Here is an 18720-nt window from a genome sequence, read left to right on the forward strand (position 1 = left end):
GATGTGATATCCAACTCCTTCCCATTCCAACCTGAGACCCTTCCTATAGCATGAAATGTGATATCCAACTCCTTACCATTCAAATCCTGAGACCCTCCCTATAACAAGAGATGTCATATCCAACTCCTTCCCATTCCAAACCTGAGACCCTTCCTATAACATGAGATGTGATATCCAACTCCTTCCCATTCCAACCTGAGACCCTTCCTATAGCATGAGATGTGATATCCAACTCCTTACCATTCAAATCCTGAGACCCTCCCTATAACAAGAGATGTCATATCCAACTCCTTCCCATTCCAAACCTGAGACCCTTCCTATAACATGAGATGTGATATCCAACTCCTTCCCATTCCAAACCTGAAACCCTTCCTATAGCATGAGATGTGATAACTCAATGCTTATACCAAACCTGAGACCCTTCCTATGGCATGAGATGTCATATACAACTCCTTCCCATTCCAACCCTGAGACCCTTCCTATAGCATGAGATGTGATATCTCAATGCTTATACCAAACCTGAGACCCTTCCTATAGCATGAGATGTGATATCCAACTCCTTCCCATTCCAATCCTGAGACCCTTCTGATAGCATGAGATGTGATATCTCAATGCCTCTAATACCAAACCTGAGATCCTACCTCTAACATGAAATGTGATATCCATCTCCTTCCCTTTCCAAACCGAGACCCTGCCTATAGCATGAGATGTGATATCCAAGTCCTTCCCATTCCAATCCTGAGACCCTTCTTATAGCATGTGATGTGATATCTCAATGCTTATACCAAACCTGAGACCCTTCCTATGGCATGAGATGTCATATACAACTCCTTCCCATTCGAACCCTGAGACCCTTCCTATAGCATGAGATGTGATATCTCAATGCTTATACCAAACCTGAGACCCTTCCTATAGCATGAGATATGATATCCAACTTCTTCCCATTCCAATCCTGAGACCCTTCCTATAGCATGAGATGTGATATCTCAATGCTTATACCAAACCTGAGACCCTTCCTATAGCATAAGATGTGATATCTCAATGCTTATACCAAACCTGAGACCCTTCCTATAGCATGAGATGTGATATCCAACTCCTTCCCATTCCAATCCTGAGACCCTTCCTATAGCATGAGATGTGATATCTCAATGCTTATACCAAACCTGAGACCCTTCCTATAGCATGAGATGTGATATCCAACTCCTTCCCATTCCAATCCTGAGACCCTTCCTATAGCATGAGATGTGATGTCTCAATGCTTCTAATACCAAACCTGAGATCCTTCCTATAACATGAGATGTGATATCCAACTCCTTCCCATTCCAATCCTGAGACCCTTCCTATAGCATGAGATGTGATATCTCAATGCCTCTTATACCAAACCTGAGATCCTTCCGATAGCATGAGATGTGATATCTCAATGCTTCTAATACCAAACCTGAGATCCTTCCTATAATATGAGATGTGATTTCCAAATCCTTCCCCTTCCAAACCTGAGACCCTCCCTTTAGCATGAAATGTGATATCCAACTCCTTCCCATTCCAATCCTGAGACCCTTCTGATAGCATGAGATGTGATATCTCAATGCCTCTAATACCAAACCTGAGATCCTACCTCTAACATGAAATGTGATATCCATCTCCATCCCTTTCCAAACCTGAGACCCTGCCTATAGCATGAGATGTGATATCCAAGTCCTTCCCATTCCAATCCTGAGACCCTTCCTATAGCATGTGATGTGATATCTCAATGCTTATACCAAACCTGAGACCCTTCCTATGGCATGAGATGTCATATACAACTCCTTCCCATTCCAACCCTGAGACCCTTCCTATAGCATGAGATGTGATATCTCAATGCTTATACCAAACCTGAGACCCTTCCTATAGCATGAGATGTGATATCCAACTTCTTCCCATTCCAATCCTGAGACCCTTCCTATAGCATGAGATGTGATATCTCAATGCTTATACCAAACCTGAGACCCTTCCTATAGCTTGAGATGTGATATCCAACTCCTTCCCATTCAATCCTGAGACCCTTCCTATAGCATGAGATGTGATATCTCAAGGCCCCTAATACCAAACCTGAGATCCTTCCTCTAACATGAAATGTGATATCCAACTCCTTCCCCTTCAAAACCTGAGAGCCTTCCTATAGCATGAGATATGATATCCAAGTCCTTCCCATTCCAATCCTGAGACCCTTCCTATAACATGAAATGTGATATCCAACTCCTTCCCATTCTAACCTGAGACCCTTCCTATAGCATGAGATGGGATATCCAACTCCTTCCAAATCCAATACTGATACCCTTCCGATAGCATGAGATGTGATATCCCAATGCTTCTACCAAACCTGAGACCCATACTATGGCATGAGATGTGATATCAAACTCCTTCCCATTCCAATCCTGAGACGCTTCCTATAACTTGAGATGTGATATCCAACTCCTTCCCATTCCAATTCTGAGACCCTTCTTATACCATGAGACTTGATATCTCAATGCTTCTAATACCAAACCTGAGACCCGTCCTATAACATGAGATGTGATATCCAAATCCTTCCCCTTCCAAACCTTAGACCCTTCCTTTATCATGAGATGTGATATCCAACTCCTTCCCATTCCAATCCTGAGACCCTTCCGATATCATGAGATTTGTTATCTCAATGCTTCTAATATCAAACTTGAGACCCTCCCTATAGCATGAGATGTGACATCCAAGTCCTTCCCATTCCAATCCTGAGACCCTTCCTATAGCATGAGATGTGATATCTCAATGCTTCTAATACCAAACCTGAGACCCTTCCTATAACATGAGATGGGATATCCAACTCCTTCCCATTCCAATCCTGAGACCCTTCCGATAGCAGAGATGTGATATCTCAATGCTTATACCAAACCTGAGACCCTTCCTAAGGCCTGAGATGTCATATACAACTCCTTCCCATTCCAATCCTGAGACCCTTCCTATAGCATGAGATGTGATATCTCAATGCTTATACCAAATCTGAGACCCTTCCTATAGCATGAGATGTGATATCCAACACCTTCCCATTCCAATCCTGAGACCCTTCCTATAGCATGAGAAGTGATATCTCCATGCTTATACCAAACCTGAGACCCTTCCTATAGCATGAGATGTGATATCCAAATCCTTCCCATTCCAATCCTGAGACCCTTCCTATAGCATGAGATGTGATTTCTCAATGCTTATACCAAACCTGAGAGCCTACCTATAGCATGAGATGTGATATCCAAGTCCATCCCATTCCAATCCTTAGACCCTTCCTACAGCATGCGATGTGATATCTCAATGATTCTAATACCAAACCAGAGACCCGTCCTTTAACATGAGATGGGATATCCAACTCCTTCCCATTCCAATCCTGAGCCACTCCTGATAACAGAGATGTGATATCTCAATGCTTATACCAAACCTGAGACCCTTCCTATAACATGAGATGTGATATCCAACTCCTTCCCGTTCCAAACCTGAGACACTTCCTATAGCATATGTGATATCCAACTCCTTCCCATTCCAAACATGAGACCCTTCCTATAGCAAGAATGTAATATCCACCTCCTACCCATTCCAATCCTGAGACCATTCCTATAGCATGAGATGTGATATATCAATGCTTCTAATACCAAACCTGAGATCCTTCCTATGACATGAGATGTGATATCCATATCCTTCCCATTCCAATCCTGAGACCCTTCCTATAGCAAGAGATGTGATATCCAAATCCTTCCCATTCCAATCCTGAGACCCTTCCTATAACATGAGATGTGATATTCAACTCCTTCCCATTCCAACTTGAGACACTTCCTATAGCATGAGAAGGGATATCCAACTCCTTCCCAATCCAATCCTGAGAACCTTCCGATAGTAGAGATGTGATATCTCAATGCTTATACCAAACCTGAGACCCTTCCTATGGCATGAGATGTGATATCCAACTCCTTGCCATTCAAATCCTGAGACCCTTCCTATAGCATGAGATGTGATTTCTCAATGCTTCTACCAAACCTGAGACCCTTCCTTTAGCATGAGATGTGATATCCAAATCCTTCACATTCCAATCCTGAGACCCTTCCTATAGCATGAGATGTGATATCTCAATGCTTCTAATACCAAACCTGAGATCCTTCCTATAACATGAGATGTGATATCCAATTCCTTCCCATTCCAAACCTGAGACCCTTCCTATTGGATGAGATGTGATATCCAACTCCTTCCCATTCCAACCCTGAGACCCTTCCTATACCATGAGATGTGATATCTCAATGCTTCTAATACCAAACCTGGGAACCGTCCTATAACATGAGATGTGATATCTCAATGTTTCTAATAAAAAACCTGAGACCCTTCCTATAACATGAGATGTGATATCCAATTCCTTCCCATTCCAAACCTGAGACCCTTCCTATTGGATGAGATGTGATATCCAAATCCTTCCCCTTCCAAACCTGAGACCCTTCCTTTAGCATGAGATGTGATATCCAAATACTTCCCATTCCAATCCTAAAACCCTTCCTATAGCATGAGATTTGATATCTCAATGTTTCTAATAAAAAACCTGAGACCCTTCCTATAGCAAGAGATGTGATATCCAAATCCTTCCCATTCCAATCCTGAGACCCTTCCTGTATATAACATGAGATGTGATATCCAACTCCTTCCCATTCCAACCTGAGACCCTTCCTATAGCATGAGATGTGATATCCAACTCCTTACCATTCAAATCCTGAGACCCTCCCTATAACAAGAGATGTCATATCCAACTCCTTCCCATTCCAAACCTGAGACCCTTCCTATAACATGAGATGTGATATCCAACTCCTTCCCATTCCAAACCTGAGACCCTTCCGATAGCATGAGCTGTGATATCTCAATGCTTCAAAAACCAAACATGAGAACCATCCTATAACATGAGATGTGAAATCCAAATCCTTCCCTTCCCAAACCTGAGACTCTTCCTATAGCATGAGATGTGATATCTCAATGCTTCTACCAAACCTGAAACCCTTCCTATAGCATGAGATGTGATAACTCAATGCTTATACCAAACCTGAGACCCTTCCTATGGCATGAGATGTCATATACAACTCCTTCCCATTCCAACCCTGAGACCCTTCCTATAGCATGAGATGTGATATCTCAATGCTTATACCAAACCTGAGACCCTTCCTATAGCATGAGATGTGATATCCAACTTCTTCCCATTCCAATCCTGAGACCCTTCCTATAGCATGAGATGTGATATCACAATGCTTCTAATACCAAACCTGAGACCCGTCCTATAACATGAGATGTGATATCCAAATCCTTCCCCTTCCAAACCTGAGACCCTTCCTTTAGCATGAGGTGTGATATCCAGCTCCTCCTATTCCAATCCTGAGACCCTTCCGATAGCAGAGATGTGATATTTCAATGCTTATACCAAACCTGAGACCCTTCCCATAGCATGAGATGTGATATCCAACTCCTTCCCATTCCAATCCTGAGACCCTGCCTATAGCATGAGATGTGATATCCAAGTCCTTCCCATTCCAATCCTGAGACCCTTCCTATAGCATGTGATGTGATAACTCAATGCTTATACCAAACCTGAGACCCTTCCTATGGCATGAGATGTCATATACAACTCCTTCCCATTCCAACCCTGAGACCCTTCCTATAGCATGAGATGTGATATCTCAATGCTTATACCAAACCTGAGACCCTTCCTATAGCATGAGATGTGATATCCAACTTCTTCCCATTCCAATCCTGAGACCCTTCCTATAGCATGAGATGTGATATCTCAATGCTTATACCAAACCTGAGACCCTTCCTATAGCTTGAGATGTGATATCCAACTCCTTCCCATTCCAATCCTGAGACCCTTCCTATAGCATGAGATGTGATATCTCAAGGCCCCTAATACCAAACCTGAGATCCTTCCTCTAACATGAAATGTGATATCCAACTCCTTCCCCTTCCAAACCTGAGAGCCTTCCTATAGCATGAGATATGATATCCAAGTCCTTCCCATTCCAATCCTGAGACCCTTCCTATAACATGAAATGTGATATCCAACTCCTTCCCATTCTAACCTGAGACCCTTCCTATAGCATGAGATGGGATATCCAACTCCTTCCAAATCCAATACTGATACCCTTCCGATAGCATGAGATGTGATATCCCAATGCTTCTACCAAACCTGAGACCCATACTATGGCATGAGATGTGATATCAAACTCCTTCCCATTCCAATCCTGAGACGCTTCCTATAGCTTGAGATGTGATATCCAACTCCTTCCCATTCCAATTCTGAGACCCTTCTTATACCATGAGACTTGATATCTCAATGCTTCTAATACCAAACCTGAGACCCGTCCTATAACATGAGATGTGATATCCAAATCCTTCCCCTTCCAAACCTTAGACCCTTCCTTTATCATGAGATGTGATATCCAACTCCTTCCCATTCCAATCCTGAGACCCTTCCGATATCATGAGATTTGTTATCTCAATGCTTCTAATATCAAACTTGAGACCCTCCCTATAGCATGAGATTTGACATCCAAGTCCTTCCCATTCCAATCCTGAGACCCTTCCTATAGCATGAGATGTGATATCTCAATGCTTCTAATACCAAACCTGAGACCCTTCCTATAACATGAGATGGGATATCCAACTCCTTCCCATTCCAATCCTGAGACCCTTCCGATAGCAGAGATGTGATATCTCAATGCTTATACCAAACCTGAGACCCTTCCTAAGGCCTGAGATGTCATATACAACTCCTTCCCATTCCAATCCTGAGACCCTTCCTATAGCATGAGATGTGATATCTCAATGCTTATACCAAATCTGAGACCCTTCCTATAGCATGAGATGTGATATCCAACACCTTCCCATTCCAATCCTGAGACCCTTCCTATAGCATGAGAAGTGATATCTCCATGCTTATACTAAACCTGAGACCCTTCCTATAGCATGAGATGTGATATCCATATCCTTCCCATTCCAATCCTGAGACCCTTCCTATAGCAAGAGATGTGATATCCAAATCCTTCCCATTCCAATCCTGAGACCCTTCCTATAACATGAGATGTGATATTCAACTCCTTCCCATTCCAACTTGAGACACTTCCTATAGCATGAGAAGGGATATCCAACTCCTTCCCAATCCAATCCTGAGAACCTTCCGATAGCAGAGATGTGATATCTCAATGCTTATACCAAACCTGAGACCCTTCCTATGGCATGAGATGTGATATCCAACTCCTTGCCATTCAAATCCTGAGACCCTTCCTATAGCATGAGATGTGATTTCTCAATGCTTCTACCAAACCTGAGACCCTTCCTTTAGCATGAGATGTGATATCCAAATCCTTCACATTCCAATCCTGAGACCCTTCCTATAGCATGAGATGTGATATCTCAATGCTTGTAATACCAAACCTGAGATCCTTCCTATAACATGAGATGTGATATCCAATTCCTTCCCATTCCAAACCTGAGACCCTTCCTATTGGATGAGATGTGATATCCAACTCCTTCCCATTCCAACCCTGAGACCCTTCCTATACCATGAGATGTGATATCTCAATGCTTCTAATACCAAACCTTGGAACCGTCCTATAACATGAGATGTGATATCTCAATGTTTCTAATAAAAAACCTGAGACCCTTCCTATAACATGAGATGTGATATCCAATTCCTTCCCATTCCAAACCTGAGACCCTTCCTATTGGATGAGATGTGATATCCAAATCCTTCCCCTTCCAAACCTGAGACCCTTCCTTTAGCATGAGATGTGATATCCAAATACTTCCCATTCCAATCCTAAAACCCTTCCTATAGCATGAGATTTGATATCTCAATGTTTCTAATAAAAAACCTGAGACCCTTCCTATAGCAAGAGATGTGATATCCAAATCCTTCCCATTCCAATCCTGAGACCCTTCCTGTATATAACATGAGATGTGATATCCAACTCCTTCCCATTCCAACCTGAGACCCTTCCTATAGCATGAAATGTGATATCCAACTCCTTACCATTCAAATCCTGAGACCCTCCCTATAACAAGAGATGTCATATCCAACTCCTTCCCATTCCAAACCTGAGACCCTTCCTATAACATGAGATGTGATATCCAACTCCTTCCCATTCCAACCTGAGACCCTTCCTATAGCATGAGATGTGATATCCAACTCCTTACCATTCAAATCCTGAGACCCTCCCTATAACAAGAGATGTCATATCCAACTCCTTCCCATTCCAAACCTGAGACCCTTCCTATAACATGAGATGTGATATCCAACTCCTTCCCATTCCAAACCTGAAACCCTTCCTATAGCATGAGATGTGATAACTCAATGCTTATACCAAACCTGAGACCCTTCCTATGGCATGAGATGTCATATACAACTCCTTCCCATTCCAACCCTGAGACCCTTCCTATAGCATGAGATGTGATATCTCAATGCTTATACCAAACCTGAGACCCTACCTATAGCATGAGATGTGATATCCAACTCCTTCCCATTCCAATCCTGAGACCCTTCTGATAGCATGAGATGTGATATCTCAATGCCTCTAATACCAAACCTGAGATCCTACCTCTAACATGAAATGTGATATCCATCTCCTTCCCTTTCCAAACCGAGACCCTGCCTATAGCATGAGATGTGATATCCAAGTCCTTCCCATTCCAATCCTGAGACCCTTCTTATAGCATGTGATGTGATATCTCAATGCTTATACCAAACCTGAGACCCTTCCTATGGCATGAGATGTCATATACAACTCCTTCCCATTCGAACCCTGAGACCCTTCCTATAGCATGAGATGTGATATCTCAATGCTTATACCAAACCTGAGACCCTTCCTATAGCATGAGATGTGATATCCAACTTCTTCCCATTCCAATCCTGAGACCCTTCCTATAGCATGAGATGTGATATCTCAATGCTTATACCAAACCTGAGACCCTTCCTGTAGCATAAGATGTGATATCTCAATGCTTATACCAAACCTGAGACCCTTCCTATAGCATGAGATGTGATATCCAACTCCTTCCCATTCCAATCCTGAGACCCTTCCTATAGCATGAGATGTGATATCTCAATGCTTATACCAAACCTGAGACCCTTCCTATAGCATGAGATGTGATATCCAACTCCTTCCCATTCCAATCCTGAGACCCTTCCTATAGCATGAGATGTGATGTCTCAATGCTTCTAATACCAAACCTGAGATCCTTCCTATAACATGAGATGTGATATCCAACTCCTTCCCATTCCAATCCTGAGACCCTTCCTATAGCATGAGATGTGATATCTCAATGCCTCTTATACCAAACCTGAGATCCTTCCGATAGCATGAGATGTGATATCTCAATGCTTCTAATACCAAACCTGAGATCCTTCCTATAATATGAGATGTGATTTCCAAATCCTTCCCCTTCCAAACCTGAGACCCTCCCTTTAGCATGAAATGTGATATCCAACTCCTTCCCATTCCAATCCTGAGACCCTTCTGATAGCATGAGATGTGATATCTCAATGCCTCTAATACCAAACCTGAGATCCTACCTCTAACATGAAATGTGATATCCATCTCCATCCCTTTCCAAACCTGAGACCCTGCCTATAGCATGAGATGTGATATCCAAGTCCTTCCCATTCCAATCCTGAGACCCTTCCTATAGCATGTGATGTGATATCTCAATGCTTATACCAAACCTGAGACCCTTCCTATGGCATGAGATGTCATATACAACTCCTTCCCATTCCAACCCTGAGACCCTTCCTATAGCATGAGATGTGATATCTCAATGCTTATACCAAACCTGAGACCCTTCCTATAGCATGAGATGTGATATCCAACTTCTTCCCATTCCAATCCTGAGACCCTTCCTATAGCATGAGATGTGATATCTCAATGCTTATACCAAACCTGAGACCCTTCCTATAGCTTGAGATGTGATATCCAACTCCTTCCCATTCAATCCTGAGACCCTTCCTATAGCATGAGATGTGATATCTCAAGGCCCCTAATACCAAACCTGAGATCCTTCCTCTAACATGAAATGTGATATCCAACTCCTTCCCCTTCAAAACCTGAGAGCCTTCCTATAGCATGAGATATGATATCCAAGTCCTTCCCATTCCAATCCTGAGACCCTTCCTATAACATGAAATGTGATATCCAACTCCTTCCCATTCTAACCTGAGACCCTTCCTATAGCATGAGATGGGATATCCAACTCCTTCCAAATCCAATACTGATACCCTTCCGATAGCATGAGATGTGATATCCCAATGCTTCTACCAAACCTGAGACCCATACTATGGCATGAGATGTGATATCAAACTCCTTCCCATTCCAATCCTGAGACGCTTCCTATAACTTGAGATGTGATATCCAACTCCTTCCCATTCCAATTCTGAGACCCTTCTTATACCATGAGACTTGATATCTCAATGCTTCTAATACCAAACCTGAGACCCGTCCTATAACATGAGATGTGATATCCAAATCCTTCCCCTTCCAAACCTTAGACCCTTCCTTTATCATGAGATGTGATATCCAACTCCTTCCCATTCCAATCCTGAGACCCTTCCGATATCATGAGATTTGTTATCTCAATGCTTCTAATATCAAACTTGAGACCCCACCTATAGCATGAGATGTGACATCCAAGTCCTTCCCATTCCAATCCTGAGACCCTTCCTATAGCATGAGATGTGATATCTCAATGCTTCTAATACCAAACCTGAGACCCTTCCTATAACATGAGATGGGATATCCAACTCCTTCCCATTCCAATCCTGAGACCCTTCCGATAGCAGAGATGTGATATCTCAATGCTTATACCAAACCTGAGACCCTTCCTAAGGCCTGAGATGTCATATACAACTCCTTCCCATTCCAATCCTGAGACCCTTCCTATAGCATGAGATGTGATATCTCAATGCTTATACCAAATCTGAGACCCTTCCTATAGCATGAGATGTGATATCCAACACCTTCCCATTCCAATCCTGAGACCCTTCCTATAGCATGAGAAGTGATATCTCCATGCTTATACCAAACCTGAGACCCTTCCTATAGCATGAGATGTGATATCCAAATCCTTCCCATTCCAATCCTGAGACCCTTCCTATAGCATGTGATGTGATATCTCAATGCTTATACCAAACCTGAGAGCCTACCTATAGCATGAGATGTGATATCCAAGTCCATCCCATTCCAATCCTTAGACCCTTCCTACAGCATGCGATGTGATATCTCAATGATTCTAATACCAAACCAGAGACCCGTCCTTTAACATGAGATGGGATATCCAACTCCTTCCCATTCCAATCCTGAGCCACTCCTGATAGCAGAGATGTGATATCTCAATGCTTATACCAAACCTGAGACCCTTCCTATAACATGAGATGTGATATCCAACTCCTTCCCGTTCCAAACCTGAGACACTTCCTATAGCATATGTGATATCCAACTCCTTCCCATTCCAAACATGAGACCCTTCCTATAGCAAGAATGTAATATCCACCTCCTACCCATTCCAATCCTGAGACCATTCCTATAGCATGAGATGTGATATATCAATGCTTCTAATACCAAACCTGAGATCCTTCCTATGACATGAGATGTGATATCCATATCCTTCCCATTCCAATCCTGAGACCCTTCCTATAGCAAGAGATGTGATATCCAAATCCTTCCCATTCCAATCCTGAGACCCTTCCTATAACATGAGATGTGATATTCAACTCCTTCCCATTCCAACTTGAGACACTTCCTATAGCATGAGAAGGGATATCCAACTCCTTCCCAATCCAATCCTGAGAACCTTCCGATAGCAGAGATGTGATATCTCAATGCTTATACCAAACCTGAGACCCTTCCTATGGCATGAGATGTGATATCCAACTCCTTGCCATTCAAATCCTGAGACCCTTCCTATAGCATGAGATGTGATTTCTCAATGCTTCTACCAAACCTGAGACCCTTCCTTTAGCATGAGATGTGATATCCAAATCCTTCACATTCCAATCCTGAGACCCTTCCTATAGCATGAGATGTGATATCTCAATGCTTCTAATACCAAACCTGAGATCCTTCCTATAACATGAGATGTGATATCCAATTCCTTCCCATTCCAAACCTGAGACCCTTCCTATTGGATGAGATGTGATATCCAACTCCTTCCCATTCCAACCCTGAGACCCTTCCTATACCATGAGATGTGATATCTCAATGCTTCTAATACCAAACCTGGGAACCGTCCTATAACATGAGATGTGATATCTCAATGTTTCTAATAAAAAACCTGAGACCCTTCCTATAACATGAGATGTGATATCCAATTCCTTCCCATTCCAAACCTGAGACCCTTCCTATTGGATGAGATGTGATATCCAAATCCTTCCCCTTCCAAACCTGAGACCCTTCCTTTAGCATGAGATGTGATATCCAAATACTTCCCATTCCAATCCTAAAACCCTTCCTATAGCATGAGATTTGATATCTCAATGTTTCTAATAAAAAACCTGAGACCCTTCCTATAGCAAGAGATGTGATATCCAAATCCTTCCCATTCCAATCCTGAGACCCTTCCTGTATATAACATGAGATGTGATATCCAACTCCTTCCCATTCCAACCTGAGACCCTTCCTATAGCATGAGATGTGATATCCAACTCCTTACCATTCAAATCCTGAGACCCTCCCTATAACAAGAGATGTCATATCCAACTCCTTCCCATTCCAAACCTGAGACCCTTCCTATAACATGAGATGTGATATCCAACTCCTTCCCATTCCAAACCTGAGACCCTTCCGATAGCATGAGCTGTGATATCTCAATGCTTCAAAAACCAAACATGAGAACCATCCTATAACATGAGATGTGAAATCCAAATCCTTCCCTTCCCAAACCTGAGACTCTTCCTATAGCATGAGATGTGATATCTCAATGCTTCTACCAAACCTGAAACCCTTCCTATAGCATGAGATGTGATAACTCAATGCTTATACCAAACCTGAGACCCTTCCTATGGCATGAAATGTCATATACAACTCCTTCCCATTCCAACCCTGAGACCCTTCCTATAGCATGAGATGTGATATCTCAATGCTTATACCAAACCTGAGACCCTTCCTATAGCATGAGATGTGATATCCAACTCCTTCCCATTCCAATCCTGAGACCCTTCTGATAGCATGAGATGTGATATCTCAATGCCTCTAATACCAAACCTGAGATCCTACCTCTAACATGAAATGTGATATCCATCTCCTTCCCTTTCCAAACCGAGACCCTGCCTATAGCATGAGATGTGATATCCAAGTCCTTCCCATTCCAATCCTGAGACCCTTCTTATAGCATGTGATGTGATATCTCAATGCTTATACCAAACCTGAGACCCTTCCTATGGCATGAGATGTGATATCTCAATGCTTATACCAAACCTGAGACCCTTCCTATAGCATGAGATGTGATATCCAACTTCTTCCCATTCCAATCCTGAGACCCTTCCTATAGCATGAGATGTGATATCTCAATGCTTATACCAAACCTGAGACCCTTCCTATAGCATAAGATGTGATATCCAACTCCTTCCCATTCCAACCCTGAGACCCTTCCTATAGCATGAGATGTGATATCTCAATGCTTATACCAAACCTGAGACCCTTCCTATAGCATGAGATGTGATATCCAACTTCTTCCCATTCCAATCCTGAGACCCTTCCTATAGCATGAGATGTGATATCTCAATGCTTATACCAAACCTGAGACCCTTCCTATAGCATAAGATGTGATATCTCAATGCTTATACCAAACCTGAGACCCTTCCTATAGCATGAGATGTGATATCCAACTCCTTCCCATTCCAATCCTGAGACCCTTCCTATAGCATGAGATGTGATATCTCAATGCTTATACCAAACCTGAGACCCTTCCTATAGCATGAGATGTGATATCCAACTCCTTCCCATTCCAATCCTGAGACCCTTCCTATAGCATGAGATGTGATGTCTCAATGCTTCTAATACCAAACCTGAGATCCTTCCTATAACATGAGATGTGATATCCAACTCCTTCCCATTCCAATCCTGAGACCCTTCCTATAGCATGAGATGTGATATCTCAATGCCTCTTATACCAAACCTGAGATCCTTCCGATAGCATGAGATGTGATATCTCAATGCTTCTAATACCAAACCTGAGATCCTTCCTATAATATGAGATGTGATTTCCAAATCCTTCCCCTTCCAAACCTGAGACCCTCCCTTTAGCATGAAATGTGATATCCAACTCCTTCCCATTCCAATCCTGAGACCCTTCTGATAGCATGAGATGTGATATCGCAATGCCTCTAATACCAAACCTGAGATCCTACCTCTAACATGAAATGTGATATCCATCTCCATCCCTTTCCAAACCTGAGACCCTGCCTATAGCATGAGATGTGATATCCAAGTCCTTCCCATTCCAATCCTGAGACCCTTCCTATAGCATGTGATGTGATATCTCAATGCTTATACCAAACCTGAGACCCTTCCTATGGCATGAGATGTCATATACAACTCCTTCCCATTCCAACCCTGAGACCCTTCCTATAGCATGAGATGTGATGTCTCAATGCTTCTAATACCAAACCTGAGATCCTTCCTATAACATGAGATGTGATATCCAACTCCTTCCCATTCCAATCCTGAGACCCTTCCTATAGCATGAGATGTGATATCTCAATGCCTCTTATACCAAACCTGAGATCCTTCCGATAGCATGAGATGTGATATCTCAATGCTTCTAATACCAAACCTGAGATCCTTCCTATAATATGAGATGTGATTTCCAAATCCTTCCCCTTCCAAACCTGAGACCCTCCCTTTAGCATGAAATGTGATATCCAACTCCTTCCCATTCCAATCCTGAGACCCTTCTGATAGCATGAGATGTGATATCGCAATGCCTCTAATACCAAACCTGAGATCCTACCTCTAACATGAAATGTGATATCCATCTCCATCCCTTTCCAAACCTGAGACCCTGCCTATAGCATGAGATGTGATATCCAAGTCCTTCCCATTCCAATCCTGAGACCCTTCCTATAGCATGTGATGTGATATCTCAATGCTTATACCAAACCTGAGACCCTTCCTATGGCATGAGATGTCATATACAACTCCTTCCCATTCCAACCCTGAGACCCTTCCTATAGCATGAGATGTGATATCTCAATGCTTATACCAAACCTGAGAGCCTACCTATAGCATGAGATGTGATATCCAAGTCCATCCCATTCCAATCCTTAGACCCTTCCTACAGCATGCGATGTGATATCTCAATGATTCTAATACCAAACCAGAGACCCGTCCTTTAACATGAGATGGGATATCCAACTCCTTCCCATTCCAATCCTGAGCCACTCCTGATAGCAGAGATGTGATATCTCAAGGCTTATACCAAACCTGAGACCCTTCCTATAACATGAGATGTGATATCCAACTCCTTCCCGTTCCAAACCTGAGACACTTCAGATAGCATATGTGATATCCAACTCCTTCCCGTTCCAAACCTGAGACACTTCAGATAGCATATGTAATATCCAACTCCTACCCATTCCAATCCTGAGACCATTCCTATAGCATGAGATGTGATATATCAATGCTTCTAATACCAATCCTGAGATCCTTCCTATGACATGAGATGTGATATTCAAATCCTTCCCATTCCAATCCTGAGACCCTTCCTATAGCAAGAGATGTGATATCCAAATCCTTCCCATTCCAATCCTGAGACCCTTCCTATAACATGAGATGTGATATTCAACTCCTTCCCATTCCAACCTGAGACACTTCCTATAGCATGAGAAGGGATATCCAACTCCTTCCCAATCCAATCCTGAGAACCTTCCGATAGCAGAGATGTGATATCTCAATGCTTATACCAAACCTGAGACCCTTCCTATGGCATGAGATGTGATATCCAACTCCTTGCCATTCAAATCCTGAGACCCTTCCTATAGCATGAGATGTGATTTCTCAATGCTTCTACCAAACCTGAGACCCTTCCTTTAGCATGAGATGTGATATCCAAATCCTTCACATTCCAATCCTGAGACCCTTCCTATAGCATGAGATGTGATATCTCAATGCTTCTAATACCAAACCTGAGATCCTTCCTATAACATGAGATGTGATATCCAATTCCTTCCCATTCCAAACCTGAGACCCTTCCTATTGGATGAGATGTGATATCCAACTCCTTCCCATTCCAACCCTGAGACCCTTCCTATACCATGAGATGTGATATCTCAATGCTTCTAATACCAAACCTGGGAACCGTCCTATAACATGAGATGTGATATCTCAATGTTTCTAATAAAAAACCTGAGACCCTTCCTATAACATGAGATGTGATATCCAATTCCTTCCCATTCCAAACCTGAGACCCTTCCTATTGGATGAGATGTGATATCCAAATCCTTCCCCTTCCAAACCTGAGACCCTTCCTTTAGCATGAGATGTGATATCCAAATACTTCCCATTCCAATCCTAAAACCCTTCCTATAGCATGAGATTTGATATCTCAATGTTTCTAATAAAAAACCTGAGACCCTTCCTATAGCAAGAGATGTGATATCCAAATCCTTCCCATTCCAATCCTGAGACCCTTCCTGTATATAACATGAGATGTGATATCCAACTCCTTCCCATTCCAACCTGAGACCCTTCCTATAGCATGAGATGTGATATCCAACTCCTTACCATTCAAATCCTGAGACCCTCCCTATAACAAGAGATGTCATATCCAACTCCTTCCCATTCCAAACCTGAGACCCTTCCTATAACATGAGATGTGATATCCAACTCCTTCCCATTCCAAACCTGAGACCCTTCCGATAGCATGAGCTGTGATATCTCAATGCTTCAAAAACCAAACATGAGAACCATCCTATAACATGAGATGTGAAATCCAAATCCTTCCCTTCCCAAACCTGAGACTCTTCCTATAGCATGAGATGTGATATCTCAATGCTTCTACCAAACCTGAAACCCTTCCTATAGCATGAGATGTGATAACTCAATGCTTATACCAAACCTGAGACCCTTCCTATGGCATGAGATGTCATATACAACTCCTTCCCATTCCAACCCTGAGACCCTTCCTATAGCATGAGATGTGATATCTCAATGCTTATACCAAACCTGAGACCCTTCCTATAGCATGAGATGTGATATCCAACTCCTTCCCATTCCAATCCTGAGACCCTTCTGATAGCATGAGATGTGATATCTCAATGCCTCTAATACCAAACCTGAGATCCTACCTCTAACATGAAATGTGATATCCATCTCCTTCCCTTTCCAAACCGAGACCCTGCCTATAGCATGAGATGTGATATCCAAGTCCTTCCCATTCCAATCCTGAGACCCTTCTTATAGCATGTGATGTGATATCTCAATGCTTATACCAAACCTGAGACCCTTCCTATGGCATGAGATGTCATATACAACTCCTTCCCATTCCAACCCTGAGACCCTTCCTATAGCATGAGATGTGATATCTCAATGCTTATACCAAACCTGAGACCCTTCCTATAGCATGAGATGTGATATCCAACTTCTTCCCATTCCAATCCTGAGACCCTTCCTATAGCATGAGATGTGATATCTCAATGCTTATACCAAACCTGAGACCCTTCCTATAGCATAAGATGTGATATCTCAATGCTTATACCAAACCTGAGACCCTTCCTATAGCATGAGATGTGATATCCAACTCCTTCCCATTCCAATCCTGAGACCCTTCCTATAGCATGAGATGTGATATCTCAATGCTTATACCAAACCTGAGACCCTTCCTATAGCATGAGATGTGATATCCAACTCCTTCCCATTCCAATCCTGAGACCCTTCCTATAGCATGAGATGTGATGTCTCAATGCTTCTAATACCAAACCTGAGATCCTTCCTATAACATGAGATGTGATATCCAACTCCTTCCCATTCCAATCCTGAGACCCTTCCTATAGCATGAGATGTGATATCTCAATGCCTCTTATACCAAACCTGAGATCCTTCCGATAGCATGAGATGTGATATCTCAATGCTTCTAATACCAAACCTGAGATCCTTCCTATAATATGAGATGTGATTTCCAAATCCTTCCCCTTCCAAACCTGAGACCCTCCCTTTAGCATGAAATGTGATATCCAACTCCTTCCCATTCCAATCCTGAGACCCTTCTGATAGCATGAGATGTGATATCGCAATGCCTCTAATACCAAACCTGAGATCCTACCTCTAACATGAAATGTGATATCCATCTCCATCCCTTTCCAAACCTGAGACCCTGCCTATAGCATGAGATGTGATATCCAAGTCCTTCCCATTCCAATCCTGAGACCCTTCCTATAGCATGTGATGTGATATCTCAATGCTTATACCAAACCTGAGACCCTTCCTATGGCATGAGATGTCATATACAACTCCTTCCCATTCCAACCCTGAGACCCTTCCTATAGCATGAGATGTGATATCTCAATGCTTATACCAAACCTGAGACCCTTCCTATAGCATGAGATGTGATATCCAACTTCTTCCCATTCCAATCCTGAGACCCTTCCTATAGCATGAGATGTGATATCTCAATGCTTATACCAAACCTGAGACTCTTCCTATAGCTTGAGAT

The sequence above is a fragment of the Ambystoma mexicanum genome, chromosome 2p, assembly GCF_040938575.1.
Source record: "Ambystoma mexicanum isolate Mex_15411 chromosome 2p, UKY_AmexF1_1, whole genome shotgun sequence".
NCBI classification, from domain to species: Eukaryota; Metazoa; Chordata; class Amphibia; order Caudata; family Ambystomatidae; genus Ambystoma; species Ambystoma mexicanum.